This window comes from Vanessa cardui, chromosome 5, assembly GCF_905220365.1.
Source record: "Vanessa cardui chromosome 5, ilVanCard2.1, whole genome shotgun sequence".
Taxonomy (NCBI): Eukaryota; Metazoa; Arthropoda; class Insecta; order Lepidoptera; family Nymphalidae; genus Vanessa; species Vanessa cardui.
Window position 1 is genome coordinate 15,148,212 of NC_061127.1, and position 11,112 is coordinate 15,159,323.

The window sequence follows — 11,112 nt, forward strand, 5'->3', positions numbered from 1 at the left end:
ACGATTCTATAATAAATAGAATAGAGGACCCAGAATATTCACGATCTAAGCCAATCATATCATGCCCAAGTTGTTTATCTGCATTTACTCCTTCTGTGACGTAAATAGGCTTTATATTAGAGTATGAAGCGTGACACTACATAGGCGGGTGTATATGTTGTCGCCCTGTCGCCCTGATTTCAGCCACAGTGCCAATCTCAAGGGAGACAACTCAACTACGCATGACATATGATAATAATTTACAAGTGTGTGTGTAAATCGGCTTCTATGGCGGGACTCGAAATAGTTTAGGCTTACTTTTTGATTCAGATGTCTATTGTATATATTTTTTATTTCCAAACTCCATGACATGACTAAATATGTTCAATGGATAAACCCATAATCCAGCCTCCAAAAACCTGGGATCTGAACCTTGGAATTTGCCACTAGACCTACAAGGCAGACCAATATATATTGGCATGGGTAGCAATGGTACATTTAATATTGTATAATATTTATGATCGAATGTAAAACAGCTGTTTTTTATAAATGTGTTACGGATGGTGTATTCGAAATACAAATTATGAAACCCCTTACCATTACATAACCATAACACATGTTTAATTCTTGACCTACAACATTTAATGGCAACAATAAATAAAACGTTTTTGCCTCGAAACGGCCATTAGTAATATCTTTCGACGTTTTATGACTTGAAGGCGACTCCTTCTTTTGTCATATATCTTGACGAACACTGTTCCACATTTAAAAGTGGACATAATGTTTGCACTTAAAAGATTCGAGACAATAACTTCTTATAATTAAAACCTCTTTGGTTAGAATTTAATAGGGGAAAATACAACGTTTTATTTCTAAAACTATTTATTTCAGAAACAGAAGTAAAGAAATCACATTTATCCTATCAAGTAATTAGCCTAGTGTCTCATGCTTGAAGCGTGATCCAGAAGTAAAGTCTCCTTCGTACTTGGTACCGATGCCGATGGTTGGCAGCGATTCATCCGTGGTCTTGGTGTTGCAAATCGTTACGGAATACATTTAAAGAAATCAAGATATTGACTGTACGATAAAAATAAATAATGATTTTATGAGAAAATGTGATACTCATAGCATTGGTACAAGGAACAAACACAAACTTGTTACTCCTGTTACTTGACTGCAAACAGTCAGGAATTCCTTTGTGGGGCAATGTAGGTATACGGTTTTACAAAGTAAAGTAAATGGTATAGGGTTTAATAACAGGACCCCAAAAAGCGTTCAAAATGCCTCTGTTGACAAATAAAATAAAATATTTAAGGAACGCTTCGCCAGTTCTTCTCAGGTCAGAGTATTTTCTTTTCCGAACCGGTGGTACTGTTTCAGTTGACCATCAATAAGAAAGTGTAATAGTGTGTAGAGTCGAGATGGCCCAGTGGTTAGAACGCGTGCATCTTAACCGATGATTGCGGTTTCAAACCCAGGCAAGCACCGCTGTTTCATGTGCTTAATTTGTCTTTATAATTCATCTCCTGCGTGAAACCTGCGTGTGACTAATTTCATAGAAATTCTGCCACATGTGTATTCCACCAACCCGCATTGGAACAGCGTGGTGGAATATGTTCCAAACCTTCTCCTCAAAGGTAGAGGAGGCTTTTAGCCCAGCAGTGGGAATTTACAGGCTGTTGTTAAGAAAGTGTAATACTTCTACATATATTGAATTATGTGTTAATTATGTATGTAAGTATGAAGTTATTTGAGTTTTGAGTTAAATTTTGAGTACGATTTCCACGTTATGTATTACGAAGAATTATTGAATTCACGGCGATCGCTTTGGTGGTCTTTGTGTTGTGTTCCTGAGAAGGCTCAAGTAAGGTGTTACGAGAATTAATAAGGTCTTGAATGAGGAATGTCAATGGGAAATATATTCTGAATAGTATAGTTCGATAGTTATCAATACTGTAGTCTAGTGCTATTATAACAGACGTACAGCTTCTTTGTTTATAAATCGTTGGTTCTGATTTCTGATTCATTTTGCGTTGGGCAAATTTAATGACTAATTCACCGGGATGGTTTAAGATTGTAATTTATAAATATTGTGCTAATATTGTTCAATACTAAGAACTGTTATTTCGTCGATTAAGTCATAGCATTGCGTGCTATATATACCGATAACTAAGAAGTTACATCAGTGCAAAGCTAGAGCAGATGGATCTTTAAAAGTTAAGGCAAATAGTAGCATTTCATTCAGTCAAGGTTGCAATATGTGGCATTATTAGATACGGTTTCAAATTCGGAAGACAAATATTACTACTCATTTTTCATATAGACATAATTCTGCATCACTAGCTGACCAAACAACATTCTGCTTCAGGAGTGACCTCGAAACCTTCTCAAACACTTCTTTATAGCACCTAGTATGATATGGTCTCACGCAAACTGTGGTACTATTTACTTTATAATTTTCCTTCGCAAAAACTATTATATTGTTAATTTATTTATGGTAATACCGTGATGATTCTGTTAAGATAGTCGCTAATAGCTTTTAATCTCTCAATACGTATCCCGCTGTTGCTGAATTTCATGTGTTAACATGATTATGGGAGTGTCGAGGCAATAAACGTTTAAAATAATTTCACACACGAGTTTTAAGTATACTCATCATCATAATGTTTTAACCGTAATTATTAACGTTTCAGCCGAGATGGCACAGTGGTTAGAACTCGTGCATCTTATCCGATGATTGCGGGTTCAAACCCAGGCAAGCACCACTGACGATTCATGTGCTTAATTTGTGTTAGTAATTCATCTCGTACTCGGCTGTCAAAGAAAACATCGTGACAAAAAGTGAAATTCCTCCAAATGTGTATTCCACCAACACGTATTGGAACAGCGTAGTGGAATATATTTAAAACTTTTTCCTCGAAGGGGAGAGGAGACCTTAATCCAGCAGTGGAAAATTTACAAGCTGCTGTTGTTGCATTAACGTTTATAAAGTAACAAAGAAACTCATATACATACATGGACCCTGAAACATTACACTCCGTTTCAGACAGTCGTGTAAACAAAGTATTTCTTGTCGGTTATTTTAGGTAAACTTGAAACCAGGTTAATTTCAATTCAAAAGGTATATAAGGGCCAACTTAAACAAAGAATATTATGATTTTAATAACTTTAGAAGATAATAACAAGTGAAGATACCACAACTTAGAATCGCAGAAGTTAATAACAAGACTAGACAAGTTGACACACTTCTTGAAGAACCACTTACTTTGAAATTACTCGAGTAATGAATCGCTCCAGAACAAAGGCAGTGAAGTTAAAAATCCAATTTTGATCTTAATTAGGTGAAAATTAAACAAACGTTTTAGACGAATAAGAGGATATTGTTAAACGAGATTACAGGATTTCGTATTTTTGTTGTCTCTCGCGTTTGTCGAACATATAATGATAAGGCCTGTTAAGTATTCGGCGGACACTGAGAACTTAGTTGCAAGTAACAGCTGCATATAATATACTATAGATATGTGCGTTTCAAATCAAATCAAATTTAAATAAATCAAACTTTATTCAAGTAGGCTTTTACAAGCACTTTTGAATCGTCATTTAACAATTATGTGAAGCTATCACCGGTTCGAAAAGTAGATTCTACCGAGAAGAACCGGCAAGAAACTCAGTAGTTACTGTTTCTGAACATTTAAAAAAATACAGTCATGTTCATCAAATACAATTATATATGAATGCTTGAAAGTCAATCCGTATTAGGTAGGTTTGGAATGTCAGTATGTTTTATTAAAGTAAACTTTAATATAAAGCATTTGAAGAGTAGGTGGAATGCAAATGTGGCAAAATTTCGATGAAATTAGACACATGCAGGTTTCTTCACGATGTTTTTCTTCACCGCCGAACACGAGATGAATTACAAACACAAATTAAACATATATATAAAGTGGTGCTTGCCTGGGTTTGAACCCGCAATCATCGGTTAAGATGCACGCGTTCTAACCGCTCGGCCATTTCAGCTCTCAAATTTTTTAAATGATGACTTAATATAATTGTATACTGTCCAATCTTTTAATTTTTTTATTTGTGGCTTATGGTAATTTTAACAATTGATTTTAACAAAAGATTGCTCATATATATTGACCTGAAAAAATAAAACAAATCGTCATTGAACTGGACATAAAGCCTTTTAATTACTGGTAGGCCAAAGGCCGAAACGGACTGAATGTCTAATTAATATTGCAATAATATTACCAAAAGAACCTTACTATTTATAAAACAACATTAAATTGAATTTTATCAAGTATGCCTAAAGTCAAAGTAAAATTCATTAAAATTAAATCTATTTCGTGATTTTAAATGAAGTGATTAATGCTGCCTCCAACGATGTCACGAGGCCCTTAATTATTCTTAAAGGTTCAAAAGGACTTAGGGCGCACTTATACAACTTCGTAATTATTTATTTTGTTAAGTACTACAGCATATTTATTCAAACTACAGGTGTCTGTAAGAATGATGAATATTTTTTTCTTAATTAAAAGTAAATATTTCAAAATTATGTAAAGACTACGCGAATACTTAATAAACTTATGATGAAATTCGAAGCTTAATTATTTTCTTGTTTCGCAGACAAATTAAAATTAGCGAACATAATATTTCCATGAACTACTTATTTTTCCCAGCCCCACACGAGGAGTTTATATTTAAGGAAGAATATACAAAAAGTATTTTTACTTTAGGACGGAAGTCTTCGCAAATATACTGACATTTTATTTATCATAAATCATTACACGAATGCTATAATTCTCGACCTATAGATACAAAGATTGCTTTTCAGCATTAAATTACTGACGAGTTACTTGACTTACACCACCGACCCAAATATCAGCTTATGTTGAATTTAGGAATCGTCGTAGTTCATTTTGTCTATTTTTTTTTAATTTATATTACTACATTTTTTTTTTAAATATACCCTATGCCTGATTCTGTGTAGAAACTAATTTGCGTGGGATCCAAAAACAACAAGATCTTGTTTGTTTTAATTAACTTTGAACGAAATCGATTCTGGTCCAAGATTTATTTCTTAATATAGCAAACAGGTATATGAAACCATAAAATATTTATCTACGGAACATAATGTAAAACTAACAACAAGATTTCTTAAGAAAAATCATTGGAAAGAAACTACGACTGATATGTGCGTTCTTCGCATCACATTTATTGCAATTTTCTTGTTGGTAGTGCTTTGTTCCAGCCCGTCTTTTTTTTTTTCCTCGCTGGAAATACGCTTTACGCGCTTCCCCCACGTGAGGGAAAGTGGGGGGGGGGGGTGGTACTCCCCGGAGCCCTGGACGCCGAGTGCGCCCAAGTACGCCGGGTTTACCCACTAAAAAACCAGCGGTACCCTCTCCGTCTTTCGATGGACGCCACGGGATCGCTTACGCATGCTACCGTGACGCCCTGACGGTCGGCCCACCTATGCGGGCCTCTAACATCAGGGGTGATTCCCGGGGTACTGGGACCCCCCTAGTCCCTGCGGCGCCTATTGAGGCGGTGGGAGAAGGTGCGCGTAGCGCCTTTTCCTCCTCCCCGGTCGTCTTCTGCGGAGCGAGTCAGCGGCGGCACTCTCTTCCCGCTCCCGCTCCGCGGCTTCCTTCTGCGACATGACACTTTCGCAGAAGGAGCGCATCTCTGACCAGCACATCTTGCTACCGAGCATGGCGTTGATGATGCTAGCCCGTCTGGGGCGGTACCACCAACTCATCAGTTGTTCTACCGCCAAATAACAGTACTCAGTATTGTTGTGTTCCGGTTTGAATGGTGAGTGAGCCAGTGTAACTACAGGCACAAGGGACATAACATCTTAGTTCCCAAGGTTGGTGGCACATTAACGATGTTCAGAATAGATAACATTTCTTACAGTGTCATTGTTTATGGGTGATGGTGACCACTTACCATCAAGTGCCTCATATGCTCGTCCGTCAACCTATACCATAAAAAAAAAATTTAATTTCACATGCTAGTGTGAGTTAATGATCTCTTCCAACTACATTTAAAATTAGTTTTAAAATTTAAAACTGTTTTCATACCTACGTCCGTGAAGTAATGGGAAGATTGAAGTACTTTTGTGATTTGACCAATTTTGTTTAAGGCGATAATTCTTAAGATTCAATCATTTACAATTTCAAGTTCAAATAAGTTCTCAATACTTGAGAGAGTTGAGGTCCAAAGACTTTATTGATTTTGAGAGACAGAAGTACTGTCAAGTTTTAAATTTCTAAAACCTGATGTTGTGTATTTTACTACCACGCAGTTTATTAGTGACTAAACAGTCCAGGACCACCTTAAAACTAAAACCTCATAGTATGCAGATCTATATGCGCGCCGTAAAAGATAACCGCAGGCAAGATAATTAAACTTAAGACACATCCCATATAATGTTAAGGGCGCTGAGAACATTTTAAGTCTAATGTAAGCTTCAAAAGACGTTAAGATCTATTAAAAGATATGACAATATGGAAATACGGATAAATTTCCTGCGTAATGCAGATAACCCATTAAGAAATTTTCCAGGTCAGAGCGTTCTTTGAGTTTTATTTCGTTGACGTTTTGGCAAAAGTTCGGTGCAGCTGTTACGAGACGGGAATAATGAAAATGTTGACGGAATTTCGGGACAAAAAAGGGGAAATTTTTAAAATGAATAATATTATATGACACGTATAGTACGACACAAGTTAGATGTAGCATCGGCAAAAATCGTAAAACCGATCACATCCGAATTAAGTACGCTATCACAAATTATCAATATTTATTTTTTATGCGAATATGATCTTTACACAATAACAGTAACGTACATTTATAATAAAATAATAATATACATTTTAAATTTCGAATAAAAATTAAAAATCGACAGTTATATGAAGAGGAGCAAATGAAAAATTCATTCGCGTTGTTTAATCAAGTTTGATTGGTAAAGAAAAAAATGTATTTTATTATTGGCTGTTAATATCATGGTAATTGCACATTACATGCGCTCTGAGAATTTTTAAGCTTTGAGTTGATAGGTCAATACATCATCAATATTTGGCTATAAGTCACGTGTCACAATTTTTACTACTTAATATGACTTTAACTGGTTTGTTACTTTAATGAGTTAGTCGGATTCGCGCTTATATTTTATGTCTATGTATCTAAAGTTGTAAGACCTCTCCCCGACCGTGTTGGACTCGTTTTAATTGAATGAATATAATGTGTACCATTTGTATTTGTTTACTACAATATATGCGTAGTTCGCTGTTTTCATCGTATAATGATAACCTTGGTCATAATTCGGTAATCGCTATCTATATTATAATATGATAAATTTCAAAGTAGCTCTGTCTGTCTGTTAGTCGCTCTTTCACGACCAAACCGCTGAACCGAATTTGATGAAATTTGGTATGGAGCAAACTTGGATTCCAAGAAAGGATCTAGGCTACTTTTTGCCTAAAACATGACAACCAACACCCTTAAACGCGAGCAAACACGGGGGCGACTACTATTGTTGTTTAAAATTTAAGTTTGAAATATAACTTTGTTGAACTTTGAAGACAAGACATTTAAGTCTCGTTATTTATGGAAATTCTACTTGGGATCATTTTTCATTCTTAGCGGTTAGGACAAAAATCAGACGATCCACCAACGCAATGGATTTGCGTGATGTTTATTCAAGCCTACTCAAAGGAAAAGAACCTCTAAGTGCTGAAGACATGAGTTGTATCTACTTTTGCTAATAATAATTTCAACCTTACAATATTGTTTGAAATGAATATTTTATACATTATAATATTTTGGGTTTCTATTATTAACAATTCTTGGAATCTTGCTAGACCATATTTGTAAGCTTTCATTTATATTTGATTTCGTTAATTTTATGCGGTACATTTAGCAAGAAAACAAAGTATATTTCGAGTATTTTTTCCAAGAATCTCCACTCATTTCTATCACTCATTCGAAACGTAAATGAGCCCATACAAAAATAAATTCAATTTAAATGAGATATTAAAATATCTAAGAAATGAGTAAGATACCATTTCTTGAATAAAATTCTTAAAACGAACATCGAAATAAAAAGGAACGACGTTTCACCGGCTTAATTAATGTTTCAAAGTAAACAGACGGAGTGAACGAAAAAGATTTTAAATATGGCAATTAATTTACTTAGCTATCATGGTAATGCTTAAGATAGAAGAAGTGGGCCATATTTTTCAAAAATCTTTTTAAATGCCGACTGAGTTCCTCGTCCTGACCTTTGTCCGGTAATACTTAAGAAGTAAGGTATTGAAACTGAAACAGCTTTTGAGTAAACGCTCAGTATAACTGCAAACATTTCTACTATAGGTAACTCATTGATAATATTCGATCACTTGTTAGAATAACAGCGTTTTATCTGACATTGTTGTACGAAAAAAATAAACGAGAAAAGGGTACATAAGGCGGTGTGATTGCATGGGAAGGTAATTACTTTTTCGAGATTGTGCGGAGCGGAGTTCTTCTCAATTATTGTAAAAAATCTTTGATTACTGTTATTTCATCAGTTTAAAAAAATAAAGTTCTGTTTAATTTACTAGGTAGATACATTTTTTAAGTAAAACCGCGTCAAATAGATTACAATAAATGTCTTTAGTCAGATAACTTCATAGGTCACTTAAATATTATAAATAATAGTAACAACCTGTAAATTTCCCACGTTGGCCTAAGGGCTGTATTCCCTTAATTTAGGAGCATATTCCACTGCGCTGCTCCATTACGGGTTGATGCATTAACATGTGGCAAATTTGTTGAAATTAAAGGCATTCAGGTTTCCTTACGATTTTTTCCTTCACCACCGAGCTCGAGATGAATTATAATCACAAATTAAGCACATGAAAATTCAGTTGTGTTTGCCTGGGTTTGAACCCGCAATCATCGGTTAAGATGTACGCGTTTTAACCACTGAGCCATCTCGACTATAGTAATAGACTAAGAATTCAATTAAGCCATCTTATTTTATTACAAGAGGATGAAACTACAAAATATATAACGAGCTTTGAATCAGCCTATCGGATATCTTTACGTTGTGTCCTGTTTATTCAAGTTGCTATGTTTACTAAATGGGGATGAAAGGGGAAATTTATGTAATAGGCTTAAACGTTAACCCGAATCTCGAATTAACATCGCGGTAAATTAGGAAAGCCTTTATTTATATTATTAATGGCCCTAATTATGACAGTTTTGACTTTGAGATGCTAACATTTTGTGCTTTAAAAATATCTACTTAAAAAATATGCTGAGCCCATTCTACGGTTCCCTTACTTTTTTAAATTCTTATGGAATTTAAGGCCTTATGGGAAATGATCCCTGATGATGAGCTGAGATGGCCCAGTGGTTAGAACGCGTGCATCTTAACCGATGATTGCGGGTTCAAATCCAGGCAAGCACCGCTGATTCAAATGCTTAATTTGTCTTTATAATTCATCTCGTGCTCAGCGGTGAAGGAAAACATCGTGAGGAAACCTGCATGTGACAAATATCATATAAATTCTGCCACGTGTGTATTCCACCAACCCGCATTGGAACAGCGTGGTGGAATATGTTCCAAACCTTCTCCTCACAGGGAGAGGAGGCCTTTAGCCCAGCCGTGGGAATTTACAGCCTGTTGTTGTTGGGCAATGATCACTATCGCCCCTAAACAATGGCACTTGGTGTTAACCAAGTAAAAACAGTATCATACTATCGTCTGAGGGTTGTAGCGCAGGATCAACAAAATTTAGATTGCAAAAATATATGTAGTAGTAGAGCTTTGTGCACGCCCGTCTGGGTAGGCACCACCCACTCATCAGTTATTCTACCGCCAAATAACAGTACTCAGTATTGTTGTATTGTTGTGTTCCGGTTTGAAGGGTGAGTGGGCCAGTGTAACTACAAGCACAAGGGACATAACATCTTAGTTCCCAAGGTTGGTGGCATATTGACGATGTAAGGAATAGTAAATATTTCTTACAGCGTCATTGTCTATGGGTGATGGTGACCACTTACCATCAGGTAGCCCATATGCTCGTCCGCCAACCTGTATTATAAAAAATGGCCCTAACTTTAATAGTTTACGCTCAGTGATGATGTATCAGTCATTCAGGACTTCTTATTTCATATATATAGATATATATTATTATTATACTGCAAGCCTCTAAATTATTTTGAATGAAATATTAATTAAAAATTTGTATAGCTTCTAGCTATTGTGTTATATTCAATCACTGAATTACATTAAGGTAAGGGATACTTTTTGATCTATTATTTTTATATATAAAAGTACAAAAATAGTATTTTAATTTTGATACGAGAATCGTTAATCTGGATTGAAAAAGAAATAATGGATGATTTTAACAAAAACTGTAAAATATAAATATTTTAAAGTATTATTGATAATGTAATTCATTTCATATTTACTTAAAGCTAGGTCAATATATATAAATTAATGTCTGTAAAATGTTTGTATGTCTTTACTATATTTTCATAATTCAATATATCATTGTCACGACTAGTTTTTGTCTTTAGTATTTATTTATTGTCATATTCCTGATGTGTCACGTTAATAACAAAAGGTGCATGTACAGTTAGAATAAGAAAACCTTCGTCACTTTTCAAATTCAAACCTTTATCAAGTCTCAAACTCTTAGTACCTTTTAAATTTAAGCATCAAGTCATTGTCATTCTCGATCGGTAAAGCAGATTATCGCTCATACTGAACACACGAAAATAGATCTTAAGGTGACAAACCTTTTCTTACCTCGACTGTACATTTGCAACGCTGACAACTTTATGAATTAATTTATTGATTTGGTTAAACTTACCCAAGTTGATTATCGTTGCGATCTGCCATCAGCGTTACATGGAACAGAAAAGTATCACATAATTTTGCTGATAATGACTATGATAACATATATTTTATTAATTATATTATAACAATACGAACGTCGCCTCCATTTAACGTCAATTTAAAATTGAAATTCTCAATTTAAAAATCGATTTGGAATTTTTTTATTTATTTGGAAATTAACCTCTGATTTTGAAGTCTATTAAATTATTGAAGTCTGTTTTTTTTGTTGTTGATATTTA

At 34.8% G+C, this 11,112-nt stretch overlaps 1 protein-coding gene across 1 annotated transcript in view; it reads right to left on the reverse strand.

Moving 5' to 3' along the window:
* Positions 1-10,865, reverse strand: part of LOC124530063 (allatostatin-A receptor) — a 96,818-nt gene extending 85,953 nt beyond the window's left edge. Inside the window, exon 1 of the mRNA XM_047104050.1 lies at positions 10,848-10,865. The gene's annotated coding sequence lies outside the window, so the exon portion shown is untranslated. The remainder of the gene's footprint in view (positions 1-10,847) is intronic.
* Between the last annotated feature and the right edge of the window lie 247 nt (positions 10,866-11,112).